The following is a 15,609-nucleotide window of genomic DNA, read 5'->3' on the forward strand; positions in this document are numbered from 1 at the left end:
CGCACCGGAAAGTTACCTCGCGGGAACCGAGAAATCATACGATCGATAACCCGGATCGAACGGGCCGCGATAAGGAGCGGCCGTGATTGGCCCTAAGGGCCACGATAGCGCCGCAGGTGGCCTAATTGCGTACGATGTCGCCGACGTGTCTCCCGCAGGCCTCACGCTCGTTACTGTTCGGCGAGCGATCGAGGACGACAGGCCTATCGACCCGACTAGCCAGGATCACCGTGCGAGACCGGAAAAGACGAAGGATTGTAAGGCCGCCAAACCGGTAACTCATACGATTCGGACGGACGCGCCCTGTTATAATCATTGTAATTTTAGTTGTCGCGATTCACGGGTATATTATACTCCGCCGTCGCGTATTTGTGCCGTATTGTTGTCGAGATTTACGGGGGCCGCATTCCGTCCGAGTCGTAAAAAAAGCATAACGTCTCTCTCAATAATCGCCGATAGTCGTTATTATATTACCGTATCCCGTACCATTTAGTTGTCGAAATTTGTTGTCGCGTGTTAATTTGTATCCGTCGGGAAGCGAACTCGTATACCGTGTGTCGCGTGCGACTTTTCGCTCCGCTCTACTTATCGACTCGCGATCCGGAAACAATTACTGTACCGTCATTTTGTCAAATGTAATTTTGCGCACACAGACGTCGGATTTGCGTATTTCACTTGCTAGAGGTACTTCCTACGCCGTATAGTGCATACAATTAATACCGTGGCGATCGATGGCGGAGATCGATGCGTGCCGACCGCGCATGTTTGCGTACATTTCCGAAGTTCTAGCGTAAATCGATTAGCGTGATTAACGGGCGGTTCGTGGCCGATCTGATATCTATAATTGAATAAACATTTCTACGAGCGCCGCGACCTTAACAAGTCGCGAGCAATCTATGAAAAAATCGGAATTCCCACGACACCACGCGTAATTCCATATCCCTCGGCCGCGATATCGCGCCGTCACGCGTCCTTCACATGCGCCGAGCGTGCGACGTACACATTAGTTGTCGCATTTAAAGTAACTTCTCCGAAAGTCCTTCTCGCTCCACGCCGAGAATTTTCTTGTACCTTATACCCGTTATACTACTCTTTATCAAATATATTTATTCCTCCAATTAATAATTGTGTCTGTTTTCCGGGAGAATCTCACCCGCTAAAAATCGATTCTCGATCCCGTTCAGCTCCTACGCAAACCCCCCCATCTGCCGCTTAAGTTCCGACTAGCCGCTTTAGTTGCCGTCGCGATCATAACGGTTTTGCGATTCTGAGTGGATGCGGCGAATACCGTATCAATTAGAGACGGCGCGAATTTTCGCGCCCAAACTTTATCGTTTCGATATAATCACTTGATGATTGATTAATTGATCGCGCCGAAGGTGTGCCGTAGGCCAGTCCACCGGCCCAGAATTCGTATGAAGGAGCATACGCGGGTTTCGAGCCCAAAATTAAATACACGGTCACAATCTACTCTTTTAAACGAACGGTTTGCACTTTTCAACCAAATTTTGCCTATTGTTATCCTCACTTCTTTTATTTCATAGGAACAAGAAACTATTTATTTATATTTAATAAAGTTTGCAATTTAAGTGGAGTAGGCCTACTGAGAAAACCACTTTAAAAAAACGCATCAACGATAGTACCTCCAGGGTGATGTGAAAATCTATTGACGTAATAATAATAATATAAATAATCATAATAATAATTTTGTAAACATATTAAACAGGACGCGGGGCAATACGCGCTAAAGCTCCATACGATATACAGCTAATACCGTTCCGGAGTTCGTGCGTTTTACGTTTCCGTGAGCAGTCTAGTTGCTATAAAATAAAAAAAGTAGGAATATATATACATACATACATTCGTACATAAATATATATATATATATATATATATATGTATATATATTTTTATGTATGTATGTATATGTATTTTTATTTGTTTATTTATAGGTGCGTTCCGATATTCACTGCCAGTACTGAAAATCTATAGTGTACGTGACGTAAATTATAAATTTTCAGTACTGGCAGTGAATATCGGAACGCAGCCTATATCTTTAATCAGAAAATAATAAAGCAAGCGTTCTGCGAACGGTTTAATTTCAACCGATTTTGTCTATTGCTATTCCTACTTCTTTTATTTCAGCAACTAACAACTAGACTGCTTGCGGAAACATAAGACGCGCGAATTCCGAAACGGTATTAGCTGTAAATCGTATGAGGCTTTAGTGCGTATTGTCTCGCGTCCTGTTTAATGTTTACAAAATTAGTGTTATAATTATTTATATTATTATTATTACTATTGTTATGTCAATAAATTTCAAGTAAAAATGTGTAACTGCTAGTTGCAAATTCAGATTTTTACTTTAACATAATTATGTGTTTTAATTATGCCAATTGATTCGTCTCGTTATTCTGTGTATAAAAGTATTAGAGTAAAATAATAAAAAAATGAATATTTTACGAGATATCTTGTATTTTATGTCAAAATACTGCAACTTTGAAGCCTTATAACTCAAAAAATACTTAATGAAAAATACTTTGTCATAAGTGTTTTGGAAAGCTCTCGAGATGAGCTGCAAGAATATGTAAAAATATATAGGATGTTTCATTTAAAAAACTTGAAGTGACCTTCACGTGACCTTCAAATGACTTTTCAAGGTTAAACCAATGGTACCATCTTATGGCCCCCTCGAAATCATACAACTTTTGTCTGAAACATTTTTCTCTGCTGGGCTCAGTTTTCGAGATATTTTACTGTCCAAGTTAAAATGGGACACCCTGTATATATATATGGGGCATTCTTTTTAAACTGGATCACTTTGTTTCAAAATTGTATTCGACGTAAAAAAAAATCTTGCACACAAATGTAGTTGCAGGTATTAAAGCTATATCGAAAGTCATGTCGGCTTTTGAAAAATCCAAGATGACAGATTTAATATGGCGGGTCTAATATCATTGTGTAAAATTAAATTAAATCTTGTTAAAGTCAGCTGATTTTCTCATATGTTGTAGCTTATGACATGCTGAAAAAAAATCTAATAGACTTAAAGCTAGATAATGAATAGTTTTCGTGTTTGCCTTACAGCAATCGATATATCGTATATATTATTTTTTACTGTACAAAATTCGATAACTTTAAAAAGACTATTCTAAAGTGAATAAAATTACAGTATTTTATTTAAGAAAAGATCGCAAGAAAGGCTAACAAGGGAAACACTATAATTTTATCCACTTTAAAATAGTTTTTTTCGAGTTATTGAACTTTTTATAGTAAAAGATATCGATATAAGTCAGCTAAACACGAAAATTATTCTTTATCTAGTTTTGAGTCTATTACCTTTTTTCGGTATGTTATAAATATATGAGAAAATCAACTGATTTTAATGAGATTAAATTTATACAAAGATATTGGACCCGCTGTATTAGATCTGTCATCTTGAATTTTTCAAAAGCCTACGTGACTTTCGATAGCTTATGCCTGCAACTATATTTATGTGCAAAGAAATCTTTTTACACCGAATATAATTTTGGAACGAAGGGTGATCCGGTTTAGAAAGAATGTACCATATATAATATGTGCGCATATTGTGGCCATCAATAGATTTTCGAGCCGCATCTTCATTATTGGTTTATATGATTTATAACATTTATCAGGAAAATGAGTGTACAAAAAAATTTTTTTTTAGAATTTTTTAAGTATTTAATTTAAAAAAATGAAACACAACATATATCATTATTTACAAAACTTTACCAATTGGTAACAGTTTACTCTTTCGAACAATTTACCATATAAGTATAGTACCATACTTATATGGTAACTTGTTCAAAATAGTTCTTATTCCTACCGCAGCGTTTTCATTTCTATGCCGCCACCGTCAACTCAGAGTTGCACGATGACTACTCATGAGCCTTAATTTTTTCTTTTTTAAATATATAATATTGTGGAATTTCTATATATAAATATTGTCTTGTTTCTTCATCGCGTAAGTTTAATGAAAAATAATCTATTAACATTGTAACTTGGTTTAAAACAGAAATCATTACGTCGTCAATATTTTCATTTTCAATTATAATATTTTGTTCATTAGGAAGATGGACTGGCAGACACATTATTGCATGACTTTTATCTTGCAATTTCTTACCAAAAATACGCCAACTGGCTTCCACAGGTCCAACATAACGACCTTCAATATAATTATGTATCTCATCATGATTAATAATTACATTTTCTGTTATTGGTTCAACAGTTATAGCAGCAACATCATGTCCTTTATAAATATATTTGTACAGATATTTGACTGATTTGATACTTGAAACTGCTTCAACGTTAATATGACAATTAAATATAAGTGATAAAATAGGACAATATGGAACAACATGACGATTATCAACTATATATCTTCCAGGACGTTCAAAAGTTTTATTATTATTTCGTCGACGATAATAAGGATAAGCATTTTCATTCATTTTAGTTTCTTCTAAAAATGGTTTTGGATAATGTTTTAAACATCGTCCATCTATCAAACACCAATTGCCACAAGATCCATGAATTATATGTCTCATAACTATATCATGTAGAATACGATTCTCGTATGGATCAGGAATTTCAGCAGAAATATATTTATCAACAATTTGTGGAGTTGTTATTTTGAAATTGTATTTTAAAGTAATCAACATGTGAACATGTGGCAAACCACGTTTTGAAATTCAATAACATAAACAAATGCTGCTACTTCACCAAAAAATTTTTGCTTAACAATTAAGTCAATTAAATAATCTTTTTTAATATTAAAAACTTGAGCACAAATATCAGGTCTATCAGCAGCTTGTTGACCTGGCAAAATTTTCTTCGATTTCCCGTCATTTTGGATTGTAAGTCATGGTAATAAAAAGATCTGGTTTACCAAATTTACTAACAATTGCCATTGCATTTTGATAATTTTCTAACATATTGCGCGGCGATCCAATGAACGTGGAAGGCAGTATAACCATTTTTCCAATACGTCTATTTGAATTATTCGCCGTAGTTTGTAAATAATCTCTCAAACCTTGATATGTTTCAGTACGTAATTCTTTTTGATGATTTTTACAATACTCAATTCTATCTTTTTCCATTTTTACATAACTATCTACAAGCCACTGTTGAAATAAACGACGCTTTAATAAAAAAAACATTAAATTCATCACGTATAGCCATTCGATATTTAATATATTGTCCTCTAGTTATTCGTTTATTACTATTCAATTTTGTTAAATTTTGTTAATAGATGCCAGCTTTGAGCCATATGGATAAAATAATAGATATATCCATGGTTCAACATTTGGATCCATAATACTAATTTTTTGTAAAGTTTTAGTATTTCTATTACGTATTGTAACGTACGATTTTGGAATTTCTCCGTCAGCAGTTGTATAAAAAACTGCAGAAACTTCATTAGTTCTTTGAGCATTATATTGACGTCGATCTATACCTGGTTTTAAAGTAAATAATAATTGCAACTCTGGTAATAATTTACCAGATTCAATTTTTAAACGCCTTTGATTTTCTAATTCCTTATCCATCATTTGATAAGATTGAGTAAATACATTAATTTCCCGCATTATACGTTCAAGGTTTTGCACAATTTCCAAATCTAAGTATGAATTTTAATTAAGACGATGATCAATCGCTTCATTAGAATCTACAATAAAAAGTTGGCCATAAGTAGGACTTTCATTTTGTGCAGCATATAATGCTGTATTAATTTGATAATAAATTTGTCCCTGTATTTTGAAACAATATGAACCAGGTCGTCTATCTTGAAAATTAATTAAATTAACGTTAAATGATGCAAACAAAAATGAACTATTATAACTGCGAATATGTTGAAAAAAATTATTAGATTTTACATGAGTTCCATCAAATAAAGAATGAAGAAATTGAGGAATATTTGGTAATGCTTGCAAATATACTGCGCCATGATTACAACAATTATGAAAAGATTATTAAATATTTTTTCAGCTGCAAAATACTTTGCATTGCAATGAATACAATACGCATTCATAGTACCAATATAATATTCAGTTACATCATTAATTGATATTGTATTAATATTATGTAAACGAGGTTGATTTTTTTGCCGTGATCGATAACGAGATTGACGAGATTTTACAGAACGTTGCTGACATACTGATATAGTATTTCCAGAATTTTGTCGCATTATTTCTTCATCTAATTCTATTATACGATTATCACGTATTTCACCAGAAATATCAACAACTTGTTGGTGTAATAATATATTATTTGATGAATTTTCTTTAACATTGTTATTTAATTCGGTTATACGATTATTACGTATTGTACACAAATATCATTTTCATAATCAATTAATTTTGATGCATTATTTAATACTTTTGCAATCTGACAACGACGATGTTGATTCTTTGCTTTTTTTACATTGTCATTGAAATTCCTCTTCTCTTTCTAAAGTACGTTGTATTTTGCGTTTTGACATTTTACGAAAAATATATTCTATGATAATTAAAAAATATACTACACAAAAACACGTATAATTTTTGTAATATGTATATACATATATATATATATATATATACTACTATATATATATATATATATATATATATATATATATATACTATATATATATATATACTACTATATATATATATATATATATATATATATATATATATAGTAGTAGTAGTAGTAATAGATAAATTTATTGATTCCCCTTGGGGTTTTCAATCTCTTACAAGTTTCCTTAACCTATCTTACTACTAAACTTAACTTAACTTAACCTATAATTGTTTTGGAGAGCCTACTATCGTGAGCGACTCTTCCATGTCCCCCCCAATCGCATGCCCTCCCCCCACACATACACCACCCTCTCTCCGCCGGACTTCCGTTTCCTCTTGCCTCATAAAAATTTCATTTTCCTTTTTCTTTCTGCTCCCCTCGATTCCCTTCTCTCCTTTCATCCTATCATTCATTCTCATTCTCTCCCCCTCTTTCATTCTCATTCTTACTATTCTCCTCTCTCCCAGCCCTCTCTCTCTCTACTTCCTTCATCCATTCCTCTCCCTCCCCCTCCTCTCCCAAAACTCATCTCACATTATCTTACCAGCTCCCCTCTTCTCTCTTCCAGATTCTACAACTCTCCCATACATGCTCCCACGTCTCCTCCTGCTCTCCACACAGTCTACATTGTCTTTTCCTCTCCTCTTCCCAGTGTCTACTCTCCTTCATCTCCCCTCCCAATCTAAATCTTGCCACCCTTCTTCATCTGCTTTCTCCCCAATTCTTCTTTAAATATCCCTTCTCCCTTAACCTCCTTATACCATCTATTGAATCTTGCCTCCTCGATCTTTCCCCTTCTTTCTTTCCTCTGCCTCTCTTTGTCTCTATCTTCTATTCCCTTATACCAGTCCTCCCCCGTTTCCTCCTTTTTTTCCATCTTCTCCACTTTTATCCTTCTATCTTTAAAAAACCCTTCTCTTTCCTCCTCCCACTTCGACCCCACCTTCCCTACCTTGCTCCTATGCCTTAACTCTTCTAGACACTTTCTTGCTAATTCACCCCCCCTCCCTTCCCTTAGCCTTTTCCCTATGCTCTTCTTCCCGCTCTCACCCTTAATTTCTTCCTCTGTAGTCTTCCCTTATCATATATCCCGGTGTCCTGTTGTTCACTCCCAGTATCCATCTTAAATATCTCTCCTCTATTCTCTCCTCCCTCTCTTTCCATCCCCATATCTCTATCCCATACCCCAGTACCGTCCATACCAGTCTGTCAAACAGCCATATCCTCCTTCCCCAGTCCCTTCCAAATCTTCTCTTTCCTATCCCCCATACCTGTCCCATTATTGCAGCCGTCCTCCTAACCCTGTCCTTCACCTGCGCCTCCTGTCCCCCATTCCTCTGCAGCGTATATCCTAAATATTTATACTTCTTTACCTCCTCCACCTCCTTCCCCTTCTATCTCCAGTTCCTCTTTGATATTCTTCATCCCCTCCCTCTTCTGAATCTCATGATCTTCGTCTTCCCTATATTCACTTCCAACTTTCTATCCATATACCTCTCTAGCCTATCCATCATACTCCTCATTCCTTCCTCCTCTTCCGCCACCAATACCAAATCATATGCATAAGCCAGCGTGTATAACTTCACTCCTCCTAGAGCAACCCCTCCCCACCTTACTTTACTCATCTCTTCCTCCAGATCCGCAATCATTATATTAAATAACATCGGGCTTAATGGACATCCTTGTCTCAGCCCCCTCCCCGTCCAGAAACTCTCCCATTCCCTGACTTACCTTTACCCTACATTTTGTCTCTCCCAGTACCTCCTCTATCCTCCCTATCAGTCCCTCTCTTACCCCGCGTCGTCTCATCATTTCCACTACTATTCCCTCTATCTACCAAATCAAATGCCGCTCTCAGATCAACGAATAAAGCCACCATTCCTCCCTTTCTCCCCTCCAACTGCCTCCCTATCAGATAGTTCAAAACGTACACATTATCCATCATTCCCATCCCCTTCCTGAAACCCGTCTGATTTGGCGGTACTATTCCTTTCCCTTCCACTTCTTCTCTCAGTCTCTCCGCTAGTAAAGCGGCGTACACCTTGTATAGTGTTGGCATCAGTGTCACCCCTCTGTAGTCTCCCACTCTTTCCCCCTCACCCTTTTTTACTATTGGAACTATCACCCCTTCCTTCCACCCCTCTGGCCACCCTTCTCCTCTCCATACCCTATTATAAAACTCCCATGCCCACTTCTCTAACCCCCTTCTCCCGTATTTCCACACTTCCCCTGGAATCCCATCTATTCCCGATGCCTTCCCATTTTTTATTCTCCCTATTACCCCTTTAAATTCTTCTATTCCTATCTCTTCCTCCTCCTCCCCTTCCTCCTCTCCTTATATCTCCTTACCACTCTTTCCTCAATTCCCCCTAGCAACCTCATAAAGTGTTCTCTCCACTCATCCCTCTCGATGTCCTCATTCATTCTCTTTCTATCTCTTTTCCTTTCTCTATTTACTAATTCCCACACCTCTCCCTCCCTCTTAATTTCCCTTGCCTTTTTCTCTCAATTTTCATTATCTTCTCTCCTTTTCCTTTCACACAACTCCTTATACTCCCTCTTCTTCTTCTTATACCTCTCTTTTTCCCCTCCTTCCTTCCTCCAAACCCTTAACTCTTTCCTCACCTCTCTCTTCATTTCCTTACACTCCACGTCCCACCAACCTTCTTTCCTCTTATCTCTTCTTCCCCTTTCCTCCTCCTTCTCCTTTATCGCCTCCTTTATCCTTCTTTCCATTTCCTTCCATCCTTCGTTCTCCTTTTCTCTTCGTTCTATCTCTCCCATCTTTTCTTTGAACTTCTTTTTATCCTTCTCATCCCATATCCCCCTCCAGATTTTCTCTCTCTTTTCTCTTTTTTCCTTACCTCTTCCTTCTCCTCTTACTCATACCTCTAGCGGGTGATGGTCTGAGTCTATCTTGTTCCCTACCCTTAAACTCCCTTTCTTTTCTTCTACCTCCCTATCTCCTATCAATCATCGTATCCCCCTTCCCTCCTGTAAACGTGAACTCCCCTTCTTCGTCCCCTTTAATTCTTCCATTTAAGATTCCCAGCCCCCATTCCTTCAGAAATTCTATCAGATATCTACCCTCTCTATTCCTCTTCTTATCTTTTGAACGCCTTCTTCTCTCCTCCTCCTCCTCCTCCCCAACTGCTCTTCTGATAAGAACAATAGATTAGCGATTATTATTTAGCGACCGGCCTAGCGGTGGGCCGTCCTTCTCGCCATCTTTTTTGCGGCGGGCTGATACTCGCGCCAGATTTGCCGATCTTTGTAAATTAATTTCTCAATAATTATTCTGAAAATCGTAAAATGGTACAGGACTTTTCTGTTCCATTTAACCCGCTCTACTCGCTCACGAGCGTTGGCTCGTTAGTTATGAAACACCCTGTATAATATATTTATATAATATATATTTATATATATAATATAATATATATATATATATATTATATAAATATATTATATATATGTATATATATTTAACCACTGTCAAATATGTCATGTATTTTATATATATAATACTATTTGAGATAATAAATACCTATTATTTATTCATATTTAATAAATAAATTATGTACTTATATATATATATATATATATATATATTAAATAAATAAAAAATAAAATTTATATTTTATATGAAACACTTCTTGTGTATGTGTGTGTAAAAAAATCTTGCGAAAACTCTTGTGAATTTAGAAAAAAAAGTTCTGTGAATTTCTTCATTTTATCATTTTTTATCATTAAATTATAATCATATATCTTATATTTGTTTGTTACGTTTTATTAATTATGAATTTATAAAAATAATTTGTTTAATATTAAAAATAAAGAAGATAATATAAATAATTAAATAAATAATAATATAGAAAATAAAGTCATAAAATTTTGGTCTGAAACGTTTTTCCATATCTGTAGCCGTTTCGAAAATCTTGAGTATGGATCAGACTTTTTGATCGTTTTTTATTATTATTATAACATAATCATAAGTCATATTTGTTTGTTATATTTCATTAATTATTTCTTTATAACATAATTTTTTATTTTTTTAGTCACATTATCTTTTAAATAAACTTTTAACGAACCCCAAGAACGAACTCGTGAAAATACGACATACGACAGTTGTCCATGACTGAAAATATCGTTTCGAAGATCTATTGCAATTTTCATCAAAAGTCTGTCCTTGTGATTTATTTATAGCCATAGCAAATGCCAGTTTCACTGGAAATTGTCTTCTTCTGAATGTAAATGGATATATATTTTCGCAATACAAAGTGATGCGATTAAGATAAACAATTTCTCCAATTTTATTACCTGTTAAAATTTCATAACGCAATAAATGATTATTTAAGTCTAAAATTAATAATCTAGTACTATTACATAAACCTTCGCTAATATTAAGATTTCTAATAAGCATGACAATAGTGTATCTTCTAAAACGTAATTCAAAAGGTGGTAGACACGTTGGATTTAAAAAATTGAGATATTGGAATTGTTTCATATATATCTTGATTATTTCAAATAGTTTCAAAACTATCTATACTTGTATAAACTTTCTCTGTAGTTTCATTCAATAAATTTACTATTTTTTCATTTATTTCGTCAACATCAACATTTCTTGCGGATAATATAACATAATTATAGCCATAGTTTTATACTGTTTACGTTTTATAATATCTCTGTACATATCTTTAACCATATCTGAATTTGCGTTTGCTATACATTTTTCTAGAATATAAATATTATCTGAATATAAATATTATTTGAATATAAATATTATCTGAATGATCATTTAAAGAACCATTACCTAAATTTAATAAAAATTGCACAAATTCTTTTTCTTGTGGTAAAGTTCTCATATTTTGTGTCAATGAAAATATTTTAAATTGCTTCCTAGAATACTAAATTTTATCGATAAATTTATAATTTCACAACGCGTAGCTTTTTCTTTTACAGGTAATAATTGTCTAAAATCTCCAAGAAGAACGATTTTACCACCAAAATATAAATCATTTTGCATTATATTACGTAATGTTCGATCCATTATTTCTAATACATAGCGTGGTGCCATAGGAACTTCATCTATAATAAAAACATCTACAAGTTTTAAATTTTCAGTTTCTTTAGATTGTACTTTAATGTTTATTGTAGAATCAGCGAAAAGAGGTATAGGTAATTCAAAAACTTTATGTATTTTTTCCTATTTGGAAATAATGTTGCTGCAATACCGGTAAATGCCATTGTATTAATTATTTTTCCTCTACTTTTAAATAGATAATATAAGGTTGTATAAATGAAAGTTTTACTAGATCCACCTGGACCATCAATGTAAAAACAGTTATCATTATTATTACTTGTTATTGCTATTAAAATAGTATCAACAATTTCTTTTTGTTCTATGTTTAGTTGTTCATATTGTCGCATACCTAGTAATGTATCTTCTTCAATTTGTTCTTCGTTATTTATTTCTTCTATTTCTTGTATTTCTTGTTCAATTTTAGTAAAATTAGCAATATTTTATTTCTTTTTGAAGTAATAATATAATTATAAGTTTTCTTTATTTCTATTATAGGTCCAAACCGTCGTATATAATCTTCTGACATATCTTTTTTAAACTCATCCCATAACTTTTTTGGATGTACTGGTTGACAATGAATCAAAATTCGTACGAATAAATTATGAAGTTGTCTTGGCATCATCCAAACTTTTGCTTCATTCATTGCACGATACCATTCTTCATCATCTTCTTAAGTCCTAATGCTAAACATGCGTCGGTAAAAGTTTGACATATTTCGTTATTAACTGTTTTTAAATATTGAAAACTCGTAGCTGTTTTCAACACGTAGTAAAAGTATACGTAAATGAAACAATTCTATTTGAGATGGGCGGAACGACCGATACAATTCAAATATTTTTGACGTTTTTCCCAACGATTAATAATTTTGCCGTTAATTGTAATTTTTTAAAATATATAATGAGATGGAATATCACTATATAAATATTGTTTTGCTTCTTCATCTCGAGCATTTAACTCAAAATAATCTAATAACATTGTTACTCGTTCAACAGCAAATCTTATCGCATCATTATTAATATTATTATCGAATATTACATTATGTTCTTTTGGTAAGTGAACTAGTAAACGAAATATAGCATGACTTTTTTCTTGCAAAGGTTTGCTTAAAATACGCCAACATGCTTCGACAGGCCCAACATATCGAGCTTCAAGAAAATCTTGAATTTCATCATGATTATTATTTTATCTACATTTTCTCCAATAACTACAGATGCGGCATCATGACCTTTATAAATATATTTATATAAATATTTTATAGATTGTACACTCGATACTATTTCAACATTAATATGACAATTAAATAAAAGTAAGAGTATTGAATTAAATGGAACAACGTATCGATTATCAACAACATATCGTCTAGGTCTTTCGTATAGTAATCCATTATTTCTTCGACGATATTGTGGATAACCATCTTCATTCATAGTTGTTTCAGATTGAAATGATTTGGAAACAATTTCCACATGGCCCATGAATCATATGTTTCATTACAATATTATGTTAATTTTCATTTTCATTAGGATCAGGAATTTCTGCAGAAATAAATTTATTAATTTTTTCAGAATTTGATATTTTACAATTCTGTTTTAATATAATCAATAAATGTATATGTGGTAATCCACGTTTTTAAAATTCTATTACATAAACGTATGCTAAAACTTCACCAAAAAAATTTTTGTTTAACGATAACATCGATTAAATAATTTTTTTTTTATACTAAATACCCGAGCACATATATCTGGCCTATCTGCAGATTGTTGATTTGAAAGTAAATTTTCTTTAATTTCGCGCCAATTTGGATTACAAGTCATAGTAATAAAGATATATGGTTTTCCATATTTTCGAACAATAGCCATCGCATCTTGATAATGTTGCAACATATTACGAGATGAACCCGTAAATGTCGATGGAAGTATAATCATTTTTCCAATATGAGCATCATTATTATTGGCGGTGTTTGCTAAATAATCAATTAATCCTTGATAAGTCTCAGCTCGCAATTGTTTTTGATTCTGTTTACAACAATTAATTCGGTCTTTTTCAATTTTTACATAATTATCTATAAGCAATTGTTGAAATAATCGTCTTCCCATAATAAAAATATTAAAATTATCAAGTATAGCTATTCGATATTTTACGTATGCAGCTCTACTTATTCGTTTATTACAATTTTTACGTTGTAAATTATCATGCCATCCTTGATTATCATATGGATGGAATAATGAATAAATCCATGGTTCTACATTTGGATCTATCGTACTGACTTGTTTTAATGTTTTAGTACTTTTATTATAAATTGTTACATAAGTTTCAGGAATTTCACCATCTGCTGTAGTAGAAAAAACAGCTGCAACTTCAGTTACCTTTTGTACATTGTATTGGCCACGATCGTTACCCTTTTTAGTTAAAAATCCTAATTGTAATTCATGTATATTATTATTTCCAGTTATTTGTTGTTGCATTTGAATTTCTTCATGCATCATTCGATAAGATTGTGCGAAAATATTATTTGTACGTATTATATTATCTATTGAATGTAAAATTTCCTCATCGAGATTGGAATTTTAATGTAATCGACATTCTGTCGCTTCGTTATTATCCACAATAAAGAGTTGACCATAACTTGGTATTTCGTTAGATACTAGATATAATGCAGTATTAATTTGATAATAGATTTGTCCTTGAATTTTGAAACAATAAGGTCCACATCTTTGCGCACTAAAATCTACTAAATTTGCATTAAACGATGCAAATGAAAATGAATTATTATATCCACAAATACGATTGTAAATGTTTTGATTTTGGATGATTTTCAGTAATAATTCATAAAGTTCATGCGGAGGTTGAGGATTTAATTCAACTGTTCCATGACTACAGCAATCGTTAAATGAGTTACCTTTATTAGCTACTTTTTCAAAATTGAAATGTTTTGCACCGCAATGTTTGCAACATGTATTCATTTCTATACTTCTATATTTCTCCTATATAATGTTTTACAATATCTTCTAAGTGAATGTTAGATGTATTAATATTCATGTATCCTTTTTTTAAAGCTCGAGAGTTTTCAATCCATTTTACTTTGTTATTTTTATCAGATGTTATATTAGAAAATATTGATTTTGTTTTTAATGTTTTATCATATATTACAGTACTTCGTAATTGTACTTCTTGTGAAATAATTAAATTTTCTAATAAATAAATAAATAATATTGTTATTTAATAAAGTATCGGTAGTTGAGTTATGAACATTTTGAATTATTTGAATATCATTATTAACATTAAATAATTGTATATTATCATTTATTGTTTTATTAACTTCATTGCTATTTTTTATTATACAAACATTTGTAATAGTTGACGTATCATTTGTTTGAGATGCAGTGGTAATTATTTCATTTATTGAATATACTTCTATTGCATGTGAAGTGGAAGAATTAATATCTATTATTATATTTTTTGAAATATTTGATAAAGATTGAGAATCTTTTTTAGATATAATTTGTTTTGCTTCTCATTTCTCGGCTTGCCATTTTGCTTTTTTATCTTGTTCTTTACATTTATATTCTTCTTCTTCTTCTACTGATCGGTTTATCTTTCTTCGAGGCATAATTATTTAAATAATTTTAATTAAAAATAATAAATATATTAAAAACAGTAATAATTTTTTGAATATTATAAAAATATATAAATTAATTTGAATTAAAGATTATATAATTTTATAAAATTAAGATTATAAAATTCAATTTTGAATATAAACGTGATTTATAAATAATAAAATAAATAATTTTAAAATAAATTTTAAATTAACGTCAAGTTAAATTCAATTTTAATTACCTTAAAATAAATTTTATTCTATACTTGAAATCAAAATTTATTTTTTAATCAAATAAAGTTAAAATAAAATCAGACTTTAATTTAATAATTTAAATCAAAATTAATTTTAATATAGC

General features: G+C 32.3%; 1 long non-coding RNA gene across 1 annotated transcript in view; it reads left to right on the forward strand.

Moving 5' to 3' along the window:
* Positions 1-55: 55 nt before the first annotated feature.
* The window catches only part of LOC140670977 (uncharacterized), a 55,910-nt gene continuing 40,356 nt past the window's right edge, over positions 56-15,609 (forward strand). Inside the window, exon 1 of the long non-coding RNA XR_012047652.1 lies at positions 56-257. This is a non-coding gene — a long non-coding RNA (uncharacterized lncRNA). The remainder of the gene's footprint in view (positions 258-15,609) is intronic.

The sequence above is a fragment of the Anoplolepis gracilipes genome, chromosome 11, assembly GCF_047496725.1.
Source record: "Anoplolepis gracilipes chromosome 11, ASM4749672v1, whole genome shotgun sequence".
Taxonomy (NCBI): domain Eukaryota; kingdom Metazoa; phylum Arthropoda; class Insecta; order Hymenoptera; family Formicidae; genus Anoplolepis; species Anoplolepis gracilipes.